The sequence below is a fragment of the Toxotes jaculatrix genome, chromosome 2 (genome assembly GCF_017976425.1).
Source record: "Toxotes jaculatrix isolate fToxJac2 chromosome 2, fToxJac2.pri, whole genome shotgun sequence".
Lineage (NCBI taxonomy): Eukaryota > Metazoa > Chordata > Actinopteri > Toxotidae > Toxotes > Toxotes jaculatrix.
The window spans coordinates 11,789,681-11,811,321 of NC_054395.1; the positions used below are offsets into that span (position 1 = coordinate 11,789,681).

Below are 21,641 nucleotides of genomic sequence, written 5' to 3' on the forward strand. Positions count from 1 at the left end.
ACATGGTATCGCTAAACAAACGGCACCGTCAGAGAGACAAGACTTTAAGGAAGACCTGAATCTATTTTTTATGGTCCTACTGTCTAAAATGTGGGTTTTACAGCAAGTTTCAAAAAAGGGGATTTTCTGCTTTTCTCCAAAAATCCTCTGCTCGATTAACATTGGAGTCAATGGAGCAGTTGAGACCTCCTCTTGTCGCTAAAAGGCACGCCAAAGAGAAACCGTAAATCCTACAGAAAAAGTAAACATATTTTGAGAGAGAGGACAAGTGTGGCTATAACTTTGGAGAATTTCACTGCTCTAGAGTAAAATTTGTGGCCGTAGTCGTCGTGTAAAGAAAAAATTTCAGAGAGTTTTTTTAAAGCCTCTCCACTCTAACCTCCCACTCTAGCCTGGAACATTCCGCAATACACAATCATTGAAAAGCCTGAATTTTTTCAAAATCACTCATGATCAGTTGGAGCTCACAGTTCAAAAACTACACAACTTTTGAAAAAGTTGAATACACCCCGAATACACGAGACTTGTGTCTACATTTTACAGTTTGAATGGTGTTTCTAGGTGAAAGTATGCCAGAGGAGATACTGTTTGAAAAAGGGGAGAATTTGCGACTTTTTTGAAAATTTCCCAGCCATTCTCTATGGGAAAATTTCGGCCGGTTTTTCGCAAATTTCTTCGCGAAACGTGAATATTCTGGAGAACAAAATACAAGCACACCGAGTCCGATCGAGCCGCACGTTTTGATGTATCATTTGTTAGTGTGCGCTCAACGGTGTGAGACGAGTTACGAACCGAAAGTCGGGGCGGAAGAAGAAGAAGAAAAATCCACAGAATAACAGTAGTGTGCATTGCTTTGCATTGCACACTAGGTACCTCTATAGCTTTGCTATAGAGGTGCCTAGTGTGCATGCATAGCAATGCACCACTAACTAGACAATTTCCCTTTGGGAAATCGCGAGAGTGGTGCATTGCACTGCTAGTAATGTTGTGTGCTTCGCAAAACCCAGTATTGACACTATTGTGTGTGTGTGTGTCTGAATGTGTTTGTGTTTGTCTGTGTGTGCCTGAGTGGATCTGTGTCAATACTGGGTTGTGCTTCGCACAACCCAGTATTGACTATTGTGTGTGTGTGTGTGTGTGTTTGTGTGTGTGTATGAGTCTGTGCGTGTGTCTGTGTTTGAGTGCCTCTGTCCTGTGTGCCTCTGTCAATATTGTGCGGTGCTGGCGCACCGCACAATATTGGCTTTGTGTGTGTCAGTCTGTCTATGTGTGTGTCTGTGTGTGCCTGAGTGGGTCTGTGTCAATACTGGGTTGTGCTTCGCACAACCCAGTATTGACTATTGTGTGTGTGTGTGTGTGTGTATGAGTCTGTGTGTGAGTCTGTGTGTGTGTGTGTGTGTGTGTTTGTGTGCCTCTGTCAATATTGTGCGGTGCTGGCGCACCGCACAATATTGACTTTGTGTGTGTCAGTCTGTCTATATCTGTGTCTGTGTCAAAAGGGAGCTGTGCTACGCACAGCCCCCTTTTGACCCCTATAGTTCTGCTATAGTTTTTATTACAAAGACAGAGAGACATAGAGTTGTTACAGGGAGAGAGAGAGCCACAGCTCTTGCAGTCACGGTTGCCATGGGGATGAGCTTTCCCGCCGCTGAGGCAGCTCACAGGTGCTCTGACGAGCTCATTTTCGGCCGAATCGGGCCTGCCGAACAACTGCTATCCATGGAAAAACAAAACATGGTATCGCTAAACAAACGGCACCGTCAAAGAGACAAGACTTTAAGGAAGACCTGAATCTATTTTTTATGGTCCTACTGTCTAAAATGTGGGTTTTACAGCAAGTTTCAAAAAAGGGGATTTTCTGCTTTTCTCCAAAAATCCTCTGCTCGATTAACATTGGAGTCAATGGAGCAGTTGAGAGCTCCTCTTGTCGCTAAAAGGCACGCCAAAGAGAAACCGTAAATCCTACAGAAAAAGTAAACACATTGTGAGAGAGAGGACAAGTGTGGCTACAACTCTGGAGAATTTCACTGCTCTAGAGTAAAATTTGTGGCCGTAGTCGTCGTGTAAAGAAAAAATTTCAGAGAGTTTTTTTAAAGCCTCTCCACTCTAACCTCCCACTCTAGCCTGGAACATTCCGCAATACACACTCATTGAAAAGCCTGAATTTTTTCAAAATCACTCATGATCAGTTGGAGCTCACAGTTTAAAAACTACACAACTAATGAAAAAGTTGAATACACCCCGAATACACGAGACTTGTGTCTACATTTTACAGTTTGAATGGTGTTTCTAGGTGAAAGTATGCCAGAGCAGTAGATGTTTGAAAAAGGGGGAGAATTTGCGACTTTTTTGACCGTTTCCCATTCATTCTCTATGGGAAATTTTTCGCAGTTTTTTGCGAATAACTTTGCGAAACGTGAATATTCTGTAGAACAAAATAATAGCATAGCGAGTTAGATCGAGCCGCACGTTTTGATGTATCATTTGTTGATGTGCGCTCAACGGTGTGGGACGAGTTACGAACCGAAAATCGGGAAGGAAGTAGAAGAAGAAAAAGAAGAAGAACCGGGAGAACAAGAGTGTGCATGCTTTGCATTGCACACTAGGTACCTCTATAGCTGTGCTATAGAGGTGCCTAGTGTGCATGCAAAGCAATGCACCACTAACTAGACAATTTCCCTTTGGGAAATCGCGAGAGTGGTGCATTGCACTGCTAGTAATGTTGTGTGCTTCGCAAAACCCAGTATTGACTATTGTGTGTGTGTGTCTGTGTGCCTCTGTGTGTGTGTGTGTGTGTGTGTGTGTCTGTGTTTGTGTTTGTCTGTGTGTGCCTGAGTGGGTCTGTGTCAATACTGGGTTGTGCTTCGCACAACCCAGTATTGACTATTGTGTGTGTGTGTGTGTGTGTGTATGAGTCTGTGCGTGTGTCTGTGTTTGAGTGCCTCTGTCCTGTGTGCCTCTGTCAATATTGTGCGGTGCTGGCGCACCGCACAATATTGACTTTGTGTGTGTCAGTCTGTCTATGTGTGTGTCTGTGTTTGTTTGTGTCTGTGTGTGCCTGAGTGGGTCTGTGTCAATACTGGGTTGTGCTTCGCACAACCCAGTATTGACTTTTGTGTGTGTGTGTGTGTGTGTGTTTGTGTTTGTGTTTGTGTGTGTGTGTGTGTTTGTGTTTGTGTGCCTCTGTCAATATTGTGCGGTGCTTGCGCACCGCACAATATTGACTTTGTGTGTATCAGTCTGTCTATATCTGTGTCTGTGTCAAAAGGGGGCTGTGCTACGCACAGCCCCCTTTTGACCCCTATAGTTCTGCTATAGTTTTAATTACAAAGACAGAGAGACATAGAGTTGTTACAGGAAGAGAGAGAGCCACAGCTCTTGCAGTCACGGTTGCCATGGGGATGAGCTTTCCCGCCGCTGAGGCAGCTCACAGGTGCTCTGACGAGCTCATTTTCGGCCGAATCGGGCCTGCCGAACAACTGCTATCCATGGAAAAACAAAACATGGTATGGCTAAACAAACGGCACCGTCAAAGAGACAAGACTTTAAGGAAGACCTGAATCTATTTTTTATGGTCCTACTGTCTAAAATGTGGATTTTACAGCAAGTTTCAAAAAGGGGGACTTTCTGCTTTTCTCCAAAAATCCTCTGCTCGATTAACATTGGAGTCAATGGAGCAGTTTAGAGCTCCTCTTGCCGCTAAAAGGCACGCCAAAGAAAAACCGTAAATCCTACAGAAAAAATTAACACATTGTGAGAGAGAGGACAAGTGTGGCTACAACTTTGGAGAATTTCACTGCTGTAGAGTAAAATTTGTGGCCGTAGTCATCGTGTAAAGAAAAAATTTCAGAGAGTTTTTTTAAAGCCTCTCCACTCTAACCTCCCACTCTAGCCTGGAACATTCCGCAATACACACTCATTGAAAACCCTGAATTTTTTCAAAATCACTCATGATCAATTAGGGCTCACAGTTTAAAAACTACACAACTAATGAAAAAGTTGAATACACCCCAAATACACAAGACTTGTGTCTACATTTTACAGTTTGAATGGTGTTTCTAGGTGAAAGTATGCCAGAGCAGTAGATGTTTGAAAAAGGGGGAGAATTTGCGACTTTTTTGAAAATTTCCCATTCATTCTCTATGGGAAATTTTTCGCAGTTTTTTGCGAATAACTTTGCGAAACGTGAATATTCTGGAGAACAAAATACAAGCACACCGAGTCCGATCGAGCCGCACGTTTTGATGTATCATTTGTTAGTATGCGCTCAACGGTGTGGGAGGAGTAGCGAACCGAAAATCGGGAAGGAAGAAGAAGTAAGAAGAAGACTAGACAATTTCCCTTTGGGAAATCGCGAGAGTGGTGCATTGCACTGCTAGTAATGTTGTGTGCTTCGCAAAACCCAGTATTGACACTATTGTGTGTGTGTGTGTGTGTCTGAATGTGTTTGTGTGCCTCTGTCAATATTGTGCGGTGCTTCTGCACTACACAATATTGACTGTGTGTGTGTGTGTGTGTGTCAGTCTGTCTGTGTGTGTCTGTGTTTGTCTGTGTGTGCCTGAGTGGATCTGTGTCAATACTGGGTTGTGCCTCGCACAACCCAGTATTGACTATTGTGTGTGTGTGTGTGTGTGTGTGTATGAGTCTGTGCGTGTGTCTGTGTTTGAGTGCCTCTGTCCTGTGTGCCTCTGTCAATATTGTGCGGTGCTAGCGCACCGCACAATATTGACTTTGTGTGTGTCAGTCTATCTATGTGTGTGTCTCTGTTTGTGTGTGTCTGTGTCTGTGTGTGCCTGAGTGGGTCTGTGTCAATACTGGGTTGTGCTTCGCACAACCCAGTATTGACTATTGTGTGTGTGTGTGAGTCTGTGTTTGTGTGCTTCTGTCAATATTGTCAATATTGACTGTGTGTATGTGTGTGTGTGTCTGTGTCTTTGTCAAAAGGGGGGAAATTGGGACTTTTTTGAGCTTGTCCCATTCATTCTCTATGGGAAAATTTCGGCCCGTTTCTTGCGAATAACTTTGCGAAACGTGAATATTCTGGAGAACAAAATACAAGCACACCGAGTCCGACCGAGCCGCACGTTTTGATATATCATTTGTTGGTATGCGCTCAACGGTGTGGGAGGAGTAGCGAACCGAAAATTGGGAAGGAAGAAAACTGAGCATTTGAAAGTAAACACTAGACAATTTCCCTTTGGGAAATCGCGAGAGTGGTGCATTGCACTGCTAGTAATGTTGTGTGCTTCGCAAAACCCAGTATTGACACTATTGTGTGTGTGTGTCTGAATGTGTTTGTGTGCCTCTGTCAATATTGTGCGGTGCTTCTGCACTGCACAATATTGACTGTGTGTGTGTGTGTGTGTGTGTGTGTGTGTGTCTGTGTTTGTGTTTGTCTGTGTGTGCCTGAGTGGATCTGTGTCAATACTGGGTTGTGCTTCGCACAACCCAGTATTGACTATTGTGTGTGTGTGTGTGTGTGTATATGAGTCTGTGCGTGTGTCTGTGTTTGAGTGCCTCTGTCCTGTGTGCCTCTGTCAATATTGTGCGGTGCTGGCGCACCGCACATTATTAACTTTGTGTGTGTCAGTCTGTCTATGTGTGTGTCTGTGTTTGTTTGTGTCTGTGTGTGCCTGAGTGGGTCTGTGTCAATACTGGGTTGTGCTTCGCACAACCCAGTATTGACTTTTGTGTGTGTGTGTGTGTGTGTATGAGTCTGTGTGTGTGTGTGTGTTTGTGTTTGTGTGCCTCTGTCAATATTGTGCGGTGCTGGCGCACCGCACAATATTGACTTTGTGTGTATCAGTCTGTCTATATCTGTGTCTGTGTCAAAAGGGGGCTGTGCTACGCACAGCCCCCTTTTGACCCCTATAGTTCTGCTATAGTTTTAATTACAAAGACAGAGAGACATAGAGTTGTTACAGGGAGAGAGAGAGCCACAGCTCTTGCAGTCACGGTTGCCATGGGGATGAGCTTTCCCGCCGCTGAGGCAGCTCACAGGTGCTCTGACGAGCTCATTTTCGGCCGAATCGGGCCTGCCGAACAACTGCTATCCATGGAAAAACAAAACATGGTATCGCTAAACAAACGGCACCGTCAAAGAGACAAGACTTTAAGGAAGACCTGAATCTATTTTTTATGGTCCTACTGTCTAAAATGTGGATTTTACAGCAAGTTTCAAAAAAGGGGATTTTCTGCTTTTCTCCAAAAATCCTCTGCTCGATTAACATTGGAGTCAATGGAGCAGTTGAGAGCTCCTCTTGTCACTAAAAGGCACACCAAAGAAAAACCGTAAATCCTACAGAAAAAGTAAACACATTGTGAGAGAGAGGACAAGTGTGGCTACAAGTGTGGAGAATTTCACTGCTCTAGAGTAAAATTTGTGGCCGTAGTCATCGTGTAAATAAAAAATTTCAGAGAGTTCTTTTAAAGCCTCTCCACTCTAACCTCCCACTCTAGCCCGGAACATTCCGCAATACACACTCATTGTAAAGCCTGATTTTTTCCAAATTCACTGCTGATCAATTAGGGCTCACAGTTCAAAAACTACACAACTTTTGAAAAAGTTGAATACACCCCGAATACACGAGACTTGTGTCTACATTTTACAGTTTGAATGGTGTTTCTAGGTGAAAGTATGCCAGAGGAGATACTGTTTGAAAAAGGGGAGAATTTGCGACTTTTTTGAAAATTTCCCAGCCATTCTCTATGGGAAAATTTCGGCCGGTTTTTCGCGAATTTCTTCGCGAAACGTGAATATTCTGGAGAACAAAATACAAGCACACCGAGTCCGATCAAGCCGCACGTTTTGATGTATCATTTGTTGGGGTGCGCTCAACGGTGTGGGAGGAGTAGCGAACCGAAAGTCGACACGGAAGAAGAAGAAGAAGATGAACCGCAAGAACAATAGTGTGCATGCTTTGCATTGCACACTAGGTACCTCTATAGCTTTGCTATAGAGGTGCCTAGTGTGCATGCAAAGCAATGCACCACTAACTAGACAATTTCCCTTTGGGAAATCGCGAGAGTGGTGCATTGCACTGCTAGTAATGTTGTGTGCTTCGCAAAACCCAGTATTGACACTATTGTGTGTGTGTGTCTGAATGTGTTTGTGTGCCTCTGTCAATATTGTGCGGTGCTTCTGCACTGCACAATATTGACTGTGTGTGTGTGTGTGTGTGTGTCTGTGTGTGTCTGTGTTTGTGTTTGTCTGTGTGTGCCTGAGTGGATCTGTGTCAATACTGGGTTGTGCTTCGCACAACCCAGTATTGACTATTGTGTGTGTGTGTGTGTGTGTATATGAGTCTGTGCGTGTGTCTGTGTTTGAGTGCCTCTGTCCTGTGTGCCTCTGTCAATATTGTGCGGTGCTGGCGCACCGCACAATATTGACTTTGTGTGTGTCAGTCTATCTATGTGTGTGTCTGTGTTTGTGTGTGTCTGTGTCTGTGTGTGCCTGAGTGGGTCTGTGTAAATACTGGGTTGTGCTTCGCACAACCCAGTATTGACTATTGTGTGTGTGTGTGAGTCTGTGTTTGTGTGCCTCTGTCAATATTGTGCGGTGCTGGCGCACCGCACAATATTGACTTTGTGTGTGTCAGTCTGTCTATGTGTGTGTGTCTGTGTCAAAAGGGTCCTTTTGACCCCTATAGTTCTGCTATAGTTCTAATTACAAAGACAGAGAGACATAGAGTTGTTACAGGGAGAGAGAGAGCCACAGCTCTTGCAGTCACGGTTGCCATGGGGATGAGCTTTCCCGCCGCTGAGGCAGCTCACAGGTGCTCTGACGAGCTCATTTTCGGCCGAATCGGGCCTGCCGAACAACTGCTATCCATGGAAAAACAAAACATGGTATCGCTAAACAAACGGCACCGTCAAAGAGACAAGACTTTAAGGAAGACCTGAATCTATTTTTTATGGTCCTACTGTCTAAAATGTGGATTTTACAGCAAGTTTCAAAAAAGGGGATTTTCTGCTTTTCTCCAAAAATCCTCTGCTCGATTAACATTGGAGTCAATGGAGCAGTTGAGAGCTCCTCTTGTCGCTAAAAGGCACGCCAAAGAGAAACCGTAAATCCTACAGAAAAAGTAAACACATTGTGAGAGAGAGGACAAGTGTGGCTACAACTCTGGAGAATTTCACTGCTCTAGAGTAAAATTTGTGGCCGTAGTCGTCGTGTAAAGAAAAAATTTCAGAGAGTTTTTTTAAAGCCTCTCCACTCTAACCTCCCACTCTAGCCTGGAACATTCCGCAATACACAATCATTGAAAAGCCTGAATTTTTTCAAAATCACTCATGATCAGTTGGAGCTCACAGTTCAAAAACTACACAACTTTTGAAAAAGTTGAATACACCCCGAATACACGAGACTTGTGTCTACATTTTACAGTTTGAATGGTGTTTCTAGGTGAAAGTATGCCAGAGGAGATACTGTTTGAAAAAGGGGAGAATTTGCGACTTTTTTGAAAATTTCCCAGCCATTCTCTATGGGAAAATTTCGGCCGGTTTTTCGCGAATTTCTTCGCGAAACGTGAATATTCTGGAGAACAAAATACAAGCACACCGAGTCCGATCGAGCCGCACGTTTTGATGTATCATTTGTTGATGTGCGTTCAACGGTGTGGGACGAGTTACGAACCGAAAGTCGACACGGAAGAAGAAGAAGAAAAACGGGAAGAACAGTAGTGTGCATTGCTTTGCATTGCACACTAGGTACCTCTATAGCTTTGCTATAGAGGTGCCTAGTGTGCATGCATAGCAATGCACCACTAACTAGACAATTTCCCTTTGGGAAATCGCGAGAGTGGTGCATTGCACCGCTAGTATTAATACCAATGCATTCCTGTATAAGTCTATCTGAGTGTGTATCTATCTGAGTGGGTGTCTGTGTGTGTGTCTGTGTCAATGTAAGTGTGTGTGTCTTTATGTAGCTATGTCACACAATAGTGACAATACTGTGCTGTGCTACGCACAGCACAGTATTGTCACTATTGTGTGTCTGTGCAAATCTTTGACTACGTCCAGCACAGTATTGTCACTATTGTGTGTCTGTGCAAATCTCTGAGTGTGTGCCCTATGACTAAAAGCTGTGAAAATGTTGAATACCACATTGATTATTTGGACTTCATGTACATTGAATTGTGTTTCTAGGTTTACGTATGGCAGAGCTGTAGATGTTTAAAAAAGAATTTTTCATTTTTCATCCAGTCCCAATCATTTTCATTAGGAAATGAGGATTGCCAATGCTATGATACTATGATACAATACTATGATACCACAATGATACAATGAATTCATTTCACCTCCTACCATTCATTCTGTGTATCCATCTGTAGTCTTTGTCACAAACTAAACATAAACTTGAAACATAATTAGCAATTCAACAGCCATACACCGACATTTTGCAACACAGATGAACATTTTATTTTTTCCAAAAAGCTATACAGTAACCTTTTTTTTTTTAACAAAGATGAACTTAATTTTTCCAAAAAGTGATAAACTAACATTTTGCAACACAAATGTTTTTTCCAAAAAGTAACAATCTAACATTTCAGAAAAGATGAACTTAATATTTTTTTTTCAAAAAGTAATAAACTAACATTTCACAACAAAGATAAACTTGTTTTTTCCAAAAACTGATAAACATTTCACAAAAGAGATGAACTTTTTACAAAAGACGAGCATAGGAGGCCGTCTTCGTAGAGCTCTTCATCCTGAGTCTGCTGTTGTTCTTCCTAAAATATTAAAAACATTATTCATTGAGTCAGGTGGGTTGAAAGTGTTGTCCAAGCATGTATTTACACATACATACCTAAACTGACAGTATAAGATAGAACATAAAATGTTAAATGTCCCTTACTTCTCTGCTGCTGGCTTGATGTCTTCAATGAAGAGTGACTTGCTGCAGTCCTCTGGAGGTCTTCTTCCTGGGTCACTGTTGTTAGATTTAAAAGACAAATTAGTTTAAAAGACCCATGTAAACATTTTAAAAGAAAATTACAATTTCATGTAATATTACATACCTTATTTTTGCTGCAGTCTTCTGGTTCTTCATCTTCCTGTAGTCTGTATAATTGAGAGATTTAAAAGACAATTTAGTTACAGGTTTCAAAGACTGATATAAACATTTGAAGAGAAAGTTTAAAATTTTATGAAATATTACCTTATTTTTGCTGCAGATTTCTGGAGGTCTTCTTTCTGTATCTTGTATAATTGAAAGATTTAAAAAACAAATTGATTACAGGTTTCAAAGAATGATGAAAACAGTTGAAGAGAAGGTTGAGAATTTAATGAAATATGACTTCCCTTTTTTTTTTTTGGTTGTCTTCAGTGGAGAGATTTGTTGAAGTCCTGTGGAGGTCTTCTCACTGGATCATCCTATAAAACAATGACATCATCATTTAGTTTAATCACTCAATGCACACGAATAACTTAAAAAAGGAGACATACTTACTTTGTGATGCACCTGGTTGACATGCAGCTCGGTCTTCATCTTAGCTGGATGTACCCCTTCCTGAAAGACACTCCTCACCCCAGCAAAAAATAAAAGAAACATTGCATGCAATAACAAAAACACATGATTGCTTATGTAAGCTTAGCTTAGCTAATGTAACTAATTACGTTAGCTAAGCTATTACATTACAGCTTAAGTTATCTTATACATGTTGTTCTCATTATCAAAATAGATAATGAGAAGGACATGAAATAAGATATTACAATGTTATAAAAATAAATAAATAAATACAAAAATATTAAGGAAACTTAGCATAGATAAATATATAAATACATAAATAAATGTTAAGGAAACTTAGCAAAAAAATATGTTAAATGTTAAATAAATAAATACAAAAATATTAAGGAAACTTAGCAAAAAATATGTTAAATGTTAAATAAATAAATACAAAAATATTAAGGAAACTTAGCATTAATTTAAAAATTCTATGACAGTACACCTTACATTATCTTACACATGCCGTTCTCATCATCTAAATAGATGATGAGAAGGACATGAAATAAGATATTACAATCTTAAATAAATAAATAAATACATAAATAAACGTTAAGGAAACTTAGCAATAAATTATGTTAAATAAATAAATAAATAAATACATAAATACTAAGGAAACTTAGCAATAAATTACAAAATTCTACTGTTTTACAGCTAACATTATCTTACACATGCCGTTCTCATCATCTAAATAGATGATGAGAAGGACATGAAATAAGATATTACAATGTTAATAAATAAATAAATAAATAAATATTAAGGAAACTTAGCAATAACGTCCTACAATACATCTTAAATAGTGACCCAGTTGTTCTCATCATCTCAATAGATGGTAAGAAGAACATGAGAAAATAATGCTGACCCCATTCTTAAATAAATTAATACACAAATACATACATACAATTACATTTACATAATGACAATATAAAAGCATTTCCAGCCAAGACGTGCCACTGTAACAACAAAGCTATCAAACAAAAACATTTACATATTAACAAATATATATATATATAAAAATACATACATAGTTCCTAAAAACTTAAACACAATCCTGACATAAATTACATCTAAATTAGCTACGTGTTGGCTGGAGAGGCTATTACTCAGTCAAAATACAATAAACCGGACTGTGGTAACTGTAATATGTTTGCAGAACACCTGATTGAAGACATTTATCTGAATTTGAAATATAAATGTGGTCAATGAGCGTGTTCTTTTGGGTTGTGGAATTGGTTATCAATTGAGTGTAACCTCTGGACTGAAAGAAATCTTTGATACTTTTTTTTCCTTTTGAAAGGAGGTCCTCATTAAAATCGCCACAAACAATGATGGGCTGGTGATTGAGCATGTCCAATGAGTCCAGGAGGTTTTTCAAATTTTGGAGAAAGATTCCCAATGCAAAATTTGGCGGTCTGTACACAGTCGCGATTAGAACTTTGACTGGAGCCTCAATTTTAACAACAAGAAACTCCAAATCACTGACCTGTTGCATGTACCGGCGAGGCTCTGCCTGGACATTGTCTCGACAGTACACGGCAACTCCACCTCCCTCTTTTTTGGCCATGTCCACACAGCTGTTGTAAGACAGCTGTCGGCTACGTGTGAACACGGTGTATCCCTCCAATTGAAAAATTTGGGCTACAGAAGACCCCGACAAATGAGTCTCTGTAAGGCAAAGCACATCTGCTCGTTGGAGCTCGTGATGTGCTCTCAGGTCTACCATGTGACACGGCAGGCCCTGAGTGTTGTGGTGGACAATGGTCAGAACCTTTGGAGTTTCTTTTACAGACTGTAAAAACTGTAACAATGGTCTACAGCTCTGGAAAGATGCATGATCCATACTTTCCAGAGCTGCTTTGATCTCGGGGTCAGCATAAATCTTTTTCTCATCAAAGTCAAGGATGGTGAGACCTTGGAGTGAGGTTGCGCGGCTGAGAGCGACGTACGCCATACCCGGTTCAAAAACACGCTTCAGACACACAACCGCCGACGCCATGGTCATTCCTTGAACTTTGTGGGCCGTACAGGCAAAAGCTAACTTCATGGGGAACTGCCGCCGAACAACCCCTTTCTTTTTACTTAGGCTCTCCTCAGATCTTTCGATGTACACCAAGTTATCTGAGGGACCTAAGATTTTTCGGCGGAATCTCTGTCCTGCTGTAGGATTGTCCAGCACCAGTCCAATCAGCTTGACGCCTTCTGGTGCTTTAGTTACAATGTGGCCAATGGTTCCAAATGTACCGTTCACAAGGCCGTCTTCCACATCTAAATTTCGGATCAACATAACGCGTACTCCTGGAGCAGCCATTATGTTGTCAGGCAGATCTCGTTTGTGTCCTTTAATTTCCCCAAACACAAACGTCATGCAGCCAGTTGCGGGGTCTTTTCTGAAATCCTGAGCTGCAATGCCAATCGCATCTTTGTGGAGGGCAGTTACGGTGTCGGCGTTGTGACGGTCTACTTCTTTGTTTGTGGCGTAGATGTGTAGACTCTGTGCTGGACAATGTTGACCATCAGCCACTGCCTGCGTAAGTAAGACCCTGTCTTCATCTAACAAAGGATCTTGCTTTTGCTTCACCCTGAGACGGTTCAAGAGTTCAGCAAAAGCTCGATCGTCTTTCTGTCGCATGATCTCCGTCAGGACCACCATTTTGAAGTTATCCTTCCAGAGATCAAACTGGGTCTCCTCGTACACACACAGTGGCTTGGCTTTACCAAGGGGCGGCAGTTGATAAAAGTCGCCTACAGCGAGGACAGACATGCCTCCAAATGGCTTCCGGTTTCCCCTGATCTGCTGAAATCGCCAATGCACGTAGGCAAAGAGCTCTTTGGAGACCATAGATATCTCATCGATGATGAGAATCTCAGCGTTGGACAGTGTCGCTCTGACTTCGTCCAGTGCATTCCCAAGACCTTGATAAGGTGGCTTCAAGGACCTTGGCAGTTTTAGGATGGAGTGCAACGTGTGGCCTGATATGTTAAATGCTGCTGTACCTGTGAATGCGGTCAGCAGCACTGCGGGTTGGGACATGTCTGCGTAGTCCCGAAATCTCGGGAGCTCGCGCAGAATTCTGGTTGCCTCCTGGTGAATGCACTTAATCACGTGTGATTTGCCACATCCAGCCCCTCCCGTCAGGAAGTAATAAAAAGGTTCTGGATCGTGGCCCCAGACAAGATCAAAGCACCACTGTCGAACGCTGTAGAAAACGGAAGCCTGAGTTTCGTTCAGACTTTGGTACATTTTCCTAACAAAGTCTGGACTCAACTCTGGAGCTTCTATCCTAATGATAGAGCTCCCCCTGTCCTTCCGAGTGTCAAATTCCGGGACATCTTCATTAGATTGGTCCTGATCTACAGGTTCACGCTCAGCCAGGCACTCCAGCCGGTCCACTTCGACTTCGGGCGCGAAAGAGTTCCAGGCATTCACGAGAGGACCGCACTCTTGAAGCTTTTTCAACGCAGCTTCAATATTTTTTCCTTTGCCCTCGTAACGTTTTTGGTTGCGACCCACGATGTCATCTACTCTCATACCCCACTTCACACCGCGCTTATAATACTGTTCGTAAGTGGGGTACGCTTCATCTCTCAGATCGTCGTCGAATCGATGTGGGAGATAAAGTTTCAGCAATCTTCTATAAAATTTTTCCGGAGTCTTTTTTTCAGAGAAGCGAGTATATCTAATGATTGCTGGTTTTCCTGTGGTTCTCTTAACAATATAGCCTTGATTATTTTGTAAAGGAATGGCTTTTTGGCTTTCCATCTGCTGGCCGTAGAGTACCCTGTACTCGGACGCAAACTCGGCCAGACACATACGCTCAAACTCTGCACTGAGAGGTCTGTTGGCGTATTTTTCAGGCAACCCCGACATCCATACGTCCTCTGACCCGGGTTCCATTTTCTCCAGTCTACCCATGGGGTGACTCATTTTCAGACCTTCTTCGTCGGTCTGAAGAAACACCACGGATCGGGAGCACCTCTTGAGGCGCAAGCTGCAGGTACGAGCTACGGCCTCTTGAGCGCTGACCTCTCTGTGTTTAGAGTAGGCCTGCATAATTTTTTTCATTTCGTCTCGCTCGTTGACGTTCGAATTTTTAACATCTTTGACGACGTTCTTAAGGAATTCCGTCATCTCGTGCTCCGGTTTGGACACATACGACATCATGTACATGATGCAGCTGTAGTCGTCTATGACGTATTGGATGTCCATGTTGGCGTTCCAGGCTCTAATTAATGTGGGATTGTAGGCATTAACCCAACAATCATTTGGATGGCGCCTCAGTATCACGACATGGCTGTTTGCCAGTAGCTCGACGGCATCGAAGTATTCATCGTAAGTTAATTTGCACTGGCAAAGCAAGTCTGTCAAACTACTGAACGAAGCGCCTGGATCCATAAGCAGATCTCTGAGCGGCTGGAGCTTTTTCTTGGCCGATTTTCGCTGTCTATCGAGGGACTTCTTTTGCTCCATTACGTGCGCGATGTAGTCTGCATCTTTTGGACATTTCTTTTGGAGGGTATCAATAGTGGGGGGCCTGGTGATGAATGTTTTATCCATCGGAAGTTTTGGAAAGCCGAACCTGCAGGAAACATTTCCCTTCTTACAGGACTTTGAATGTTTCCTGCTGTGCACCTGGACCTCTGACACTATTTTGTGCAGTTCCGGATCTGTGTCAGGGTCGGGCATTTTACAACTAATGTATCGATCGATAAATTCCATAACCGTTACATCGAGGTCGTCTTCAAATTTAGGCGCATTTTTAATCCAAATTAGCATGTGAATGTGCGGGCTTCCCCTGGCTTGGAACTCCACGCGGTAAAAATAATCCTCTACTTCGCCAATCGGTTGCGCCGGTGAGAGGATGAGGTTCGTCATCAGAGCGTCCACTCTTTTTTCAAACACGCGCATCACTGTTACGGGGTTGCTTCTTAAAATATCGCATTTGGCTTTCCAGTCTAAGTCTGAAAAGTCGCCTCGTTCGCCCTGCTGAGCTTTGAGGATCTCTATGACCTCAGGCCATCTCATCTCAGCAGCGGAGAAGGTGGCAAAAAATGTCGGTTTCCCAATTTGACGAACCATGGCGTGGACATCTCGAAGGGTTTTGTGCCAATAGGCTGGAGTGCCTCTAAGGGGCTGCATGAACCTGGTCGCATCTTGGTCCATAATGAGCCGTTCAAGTTCGTCCCTATTCTGGAGCATGAGATTATTAACCGTACGGCCGTCACGGGTTTTAGACTTTCCTTTACGCATTTGAATAGACATGCTATGCGTCGCGAGGTGAGTCTCTGTAACAAATTGCGCAAAGAAAAGATAACTCTGGTCACTTGCAAAGCGCGGATCTGCAGCAAAGAGCCGACAATTAAAGTACAGGCTCGGGGACAGGGAGACGGTTCGACGCTCATCCAATGTGTTCTCACCTGTCGGAAACTGCACAGGAAAGGCCATGGCCTCTAAGTTTGGTACGGCGAAAAACGCGACCGGTTGGTTGCCTTGCGCGGGTGCAACACTAAATATGCCATCGCCATACGAAAGGATTTCCTGTGCAATGTCGGGGGGCTGCATGCAAGTGTCCAGTGTCAGGCCCGGTCTCAGCTCCTCCTGTTCTTCGTCAGCGGCCGTGGTTTGCTGACGAGGAACCTCTAGCTGTTCTGGCTCATTTTCACTTTTAAACACCTCTTCTAAATCAATGTCCCAGTCTGCCTCTGGAATGTTCTCCTCTTCACCATGCAGACTGTCGAAAGAGACACTCTCGTCAACATTTATGTCCCTGTAGTCCGAATGTTGTTCTTTTAATTTAGCCAGGCCAGCAAGTACATTCTTCATGTTGACAGTATAAAAATGTTGGTATCCTTTGTACTGGATACGCCTTTTTAGTTTTACTTGAAGCAGCTGCGCTTCAGACCTAGGCCTTGGCAGACTGTTCACGGTTGCTTCCACCTCTGATGGAACGCAAACAACGGCTCCGTGAACAGCTCTCTGTTGGCCTTTTGGCAGAGCAACAATTTTCGCAAAAGGCAGGATTTTTGCAATCAACTGCCTTTCTAGCACATTAAGTACAGCCAATTCTGGGGGGATGGGCGCTAACTCCAAATTGTTGCAGACTGCCATGGGTGGCATGCATCCTCTGCTAAGGTGATTGTCGCAGGTATAGCATATCCACTCAGACAGTCTCTCTTGTGGCATAGTGCAAGGGGAAGAGCACTCGCTATCACAAAAATGAACAAAGTTTCCTGTCAAGCATGCTGCTGCCACTTTTAGGTTTTTGCTATATTTTCCCCTGTTACATGCTTTGACCTGATTTGGAAACATTGTTCGGTTACACACTGTACAAATATAAGTTGGGCCATGTCTAATAGATTCCCGAAAAGAAGCTATGGCTACTTCCATTACGGGATCGATCAGGGGCTGGGGACGGTGGGGGACAATTTGTCTGTATTTTCTTTTAATTTTGAGAGCTTTATGCATTTTGAAAAAAATGCAATTTACATTATCTTTGGTCAATTCATTCAATCTCTGCTGATTACGAAGAATACAGCGCAATCTAAATTGTGCATCATCACTATATCTCGCTTTGGCATTTTTCTTCTTTTTTTGCCTGTACTCCTGGTTGCATGCGTACCTTGCTTGCATATATGCTTTCTTATGTCTTCTAGCATCAAGATTAATTTTATATTTCTGGGACATAGATTTCTGTTTTTGAGTTCGAAAAGCAGGATCTGCCTTGTACTTTTCGGTGAAGCTTTTTTGCTTTCTGATTCGATAAAGAAAATCTTGGGAATATTTCCTTTTTTCTTTCTGAATTTTTTTCATTCTAAATCTTGAACACGTTGCATATTTGATTTTTTGACTTTGGGCTCGTTTTTTCCTTTTAAGTTCACATGACACTAGTGCTTGTTGCTCTGTTCTGACACTGGCTTTTCGAATGGCTTTTCGTCGCCGTTGCTTAGGCAGCTTTGAGACACTTGCTGATGAGAGGGGTGCCCTCGAGACATGTTCTGCTACAGGAGGGAGAACTTTCCTAGAGGCTTTGGCAGGCGGAAGGAGAACTTCACTAGGAACTTCACTAGGAACTTCACTAGGAACTTCTGGTGCTGGTGGGAGAGCTGTCCTGGATACATTTTGTGCCAGAGATGCATCAGGACGTTCTTGGGAACCAATGGCTTCGAATGACACCGGCACAAACTCATAAGTGGCAGAAGGTCCGCGATTTGCGAAGAGTTTGAGCAGGTGTTCAGCCAAGTCACTGATTTTTGAGAAGGTCTTCATAATTGCAGTTCCGTTGGGGTGAGGTAAGCCCACCGTGTTTCTTGAGTGTGAATCATACACACCATACATGCCTGATCGGTTGCGGAAAACTGCAATGCATTCTGGACTTACTATAATTAAAGCCAGATTGACTTCACCTGACAGACACTCTAACTGTGTGGCAAGGGGCAGACACCAATCCTGGTTGCCACTGAGTTTTACAAGTCCACACCTAATTTCAGGCATGTGGACAGTATACATTGCTGTGTCAGTCAGGACTTGTTTTGGTAATTCTTCCACAGTGAGATGGTCACTCTGGAATCTGTTCTCCAGGATGAGCTGTCGCTTTACACCTACATAAAGCGAATCTCCCTTTGCCAGCACCCTATCGAGGGCCGCAGTGTTAAACTGACAGCCCTCGTTCTCATACGCCAGAAAAGTCAGGGACATGCAGGTACACTGGTGGTTTCTAGAGAAGTCGCTGTACCTCATGTCGCTCTGACTATGACTGGCCCTAACACTTACATTAAACGGCTGAGTAACCTGAAATAGGGATAAATTATTATCATTATCATAAAGGTTTACTTTTAATTTAATTTTATCATATCATTATTACATCACTTGTTATTAGATTTATTATTAGTTATTAACATTAGTTGTAGTAATGACCTGTTTCATGTGCTACAATCATGAAATGAGTTTCAGCAAATGTGATTAATAGCATTTTACCTAGTGCAGATTTAATCAAATTACTAGTCACCCCTTGTTATCTTGAACAAAGTTTGAAAGAGAAATTTGTGCCTCCTACATCCCTAAGACTTGTCACACCTTTCCCTAAATGAAAATATTCATAAACATTTTAATTTATACTGCAATGGCAGTGTATTAAAAAAAAATCTTCTTTACATGTGTAAAGCGCTTTGAGACAATTTTGATTGTGGAAGGCGCTATATAAATAAAATTGAATTGAATTGAATTGAAATGTGAGTCAATGGCACAGAAAGGTTTTTTTTTTTTTTAATTATTAAAAGGCTTAAAAATGAAAACTAGTTTTGTTATGCATTTCAGTTAAAACCAAGAGCGCTCTGCCTCAAACAAAAACACTTTATGAAGCCAACGATAGACCCGAATATAAAAGTTCTTACTTTTTTAGCTGGGGAACAAGAGGTGGAGAGTCCATCATCGATGATCCAGGGCCAGCTGGTTGATGAGGGAAATGGCGTCTGGACGGTCTTTAATAAGAGATAACACCAATTAATATTTATATATGAGGCAACACAATACACCAAGTTGATACAAGAAAAGTTTCCCAAATGTATTTCAATAACTCACTGGCATCTGTGAACTGCAGAGAAAGATAATGCTATCACAAATGTTAAATTAAGCAGTTTTATGTAGTTACAGCTGATTTTACAGTAAATGTTCTGTGTTTGTCAGTTGTGGAGTAAATACCTTAGCTGGGCGAGGAGAGCGACGGGCTCTGGGTACAGCTGGTGAAGGGGGTGAAGGGGTCTTCATCCTGGCCGTCTGGGAAAAATAATAATAATTCAGTACAATAGAGACTTTAATGACATTATTGACTTGATTCAAGAGGAATAATATTTACCTTCGCAACCGGAGAACAGCAGGGGGTCGCTGCATCACCCAAACCACAGGACAACCTGACTGGAGGCGATCCAACCAGCTGTTGACACATGATAACAAACATGTTAAACTTCATGTCTCAGTGAAGACATTGTGTGTTCTGTGTGAGATTGTGTTTGTTCTGGCAGAAAGTAACATACGTTGGTCACTGAAGTTTGGGTGCGGGGGGGGTGTCCGTCCATGGTCCTGGACCGTCTCACCACAGGAACCGGGCTGGAGGGGGCGTCGTCCTCCAGTCCCCGTGACACCCCGGTTGGAGGTAATCCAACCAGCTGTTGACAGATGACAAATATATTAAAATTCAGACAGAGAGGACAGTGTAGTTATGTCTCCATGAAAACGCCATGTCAACTGTAAACACTGACGGTGTGTGCCAATTGTGTAACATACGTTGTTCACTGGAGACTGGCGGCTGTGGGGGCGTCTCTCCCTGGTCCTGCGACGCCTGGCTGCTGCCGGGGAGGCCACCTGCACGGTCAAATAAAGCATAGCACCAGTAACTGTAAGGAACAAGATGAAACTTTATAATACAGCTGAGAAGAGATGTCACACAATTTACCTTCTTGCCCGCTGGAGGAGACTTGCAGTCCACCACGCCACACAGGTCAGAAGGAGACACTTCCTCCATGGCACGAAGAGCCATGCCACTGAACCACTTTGGATTCAGTGGAAGGAAGGACTCCTCCTTCTGTGAAAGACACAAAAAAAGACAAAGACACATGAACATTTGTCTGGTTAAATACACAAAGTTTAAATACTCACCAGTTAACTTGAAGGACAAAAAAAAAAAAAAAAAGTTAGAAAAATAACTCACCCGCTGCTGAGCCACACTGGCCTGGCCGGAAACCTGCGACTGGTAAAGTTTAGATGACATATTTGATTAAATAGGTGCTTTTATAATTACGACTGTGAACCCGTTGAGAAAAATGTATTCATAAACACATGTAAACACACAAAATAGTATAAAAGAAAAACCTTACCTTGCTGCTCTGACCCACAACCCTCCACTGGAAGGGGTCAGGAGACAGTGGAGCACGTACCTCACCCTTCACAACCAGCTTAGGAGAGAATCTCCTAAGTGGCGGTGAAGGTGTAGGAGACACCTGGGGAGGTGGAGGCGGTGTCTCGAGGAACCAGTCCGTGGTGCTCCACAGCAACTGCGTGAGGATCCCCATCCCCTCACGGTCGGACAGATGGACCTGCAGACATAACAATAGAAACCCATTTACAGACAAAGTTCAACTGTAAAAAAAAAAAAAAAAAAAAAGTAGGTGCTGTTGACTAAATATTTCACATAAACACACAAGGAATTATTAGAATATTTCTATCACACATAGATATACTACTTACGCCGTCTCTGCTCCACAGCTCCAAGCGCGTACGGGGGAAGTGCTCCGCCGCAGGGAAGTACCTCAACCCTAAAAATATAAAAGGGAGAAAAAAAAAATAACAGTCATTAAAACATCCATACATGTATTTTGACTTTTTGTTCATTACTATATTTTCACACACATTTTAAGTACATTTCTTATTCTTCTCTTTATTGAGATGATATTTATTTTTTTACACACCCATACGAGCTGCCACGCGGTGGTACTCTTGCCGAAGGAGGACCTGGTGCGTCTCATCCTCCTTCAGGCGGGGCGGGAAGTCCAGCACAAAGACCTGTAGAAAACAAAATTTTACAAAACAAAACATGTTTCTTACCAATTTACATTTTCATTCAAAATCACACACATTAAAATAATAACACATTAATTTTTAAAAACTCATACATTTAATCTAATTAATCAATGTACTTCTACTACTAATACAACAGGCATAAAATAAAGCTTACCTCCGGCCAGCGGCTCCTCACAGCAGTGAGGAAACGAGCAAAGTCGACGGCCGCCTCGTCGATGGTCCTGCTGGCAGTCAGGTTGTTACTGGGGGCTAGAACACAGACAGCATGAGGGGACCGAGGAAGTACAACATGTTGGACCTCAGTCCGCAGCTCAGCGGCGTGAGCCCCAGGGGTTGACATGATACCAAAAGAATACTTAGCTTCTGGCATCACGGCGAACCCGTCAGCAATGGACCGGAGATGGGAGTCCCCAACAATCAGAATGAACTGCAACAGAGAAGATTTCTTTAGCATGAAAATCATTTACGCCTCTCCAGATCAACTACTTCCTTCATAAACTGCACAATAATAACAATACCTTCTTGTCAGGAGACTCCGGTGGGATGACCAACTTGTGGCTCCGTCCA

General features: G+C 42.7%; 1 protein-coding gene and 2 long non-coding RNA genes across 4 annotated transcripts in view; 1 reads left to right on the forward strand and 2 right to left on the reverse strand.

Moving 5' to 3' along the window:
- Positions 1-21,641, forward strand: part of impdh2 (IMP (inosine 5'-monophosphate) dehydrogenase 2) — a 110,592-nt gene that overhangs the window by 70,306 nt on the left and 18,645 nt on the right. The window lies entirely within an intron of this gene.
- LOC121187736 lies at positions 9,677-10,159 on the reverse strand. The gene is made up of 3 exons (XR_005894619.1): positions 10,020-10,159; positions 9,857-9,931; positions 9,677-9,731 (listed from the first exon to the last, which is right to left on the reverse strand). It is a non-coding gene; the product is annotated as an uncharacterized LOC121187736 (long non-coding RNA).
- LOC121187750 lies at positions 19,200-19,644 on the reverse strand. Its single transcript, XR_005894622.1, has 3 exons — positions 19,532-19,644; positions 19,354-19,431; positions 19,200-19,266 (listed from the first exon to the last, which is right to left on the reverse strand). It is a non-coding gene; the product is annotated as an uncharacterized LOC121187750 (long non-coding RNA).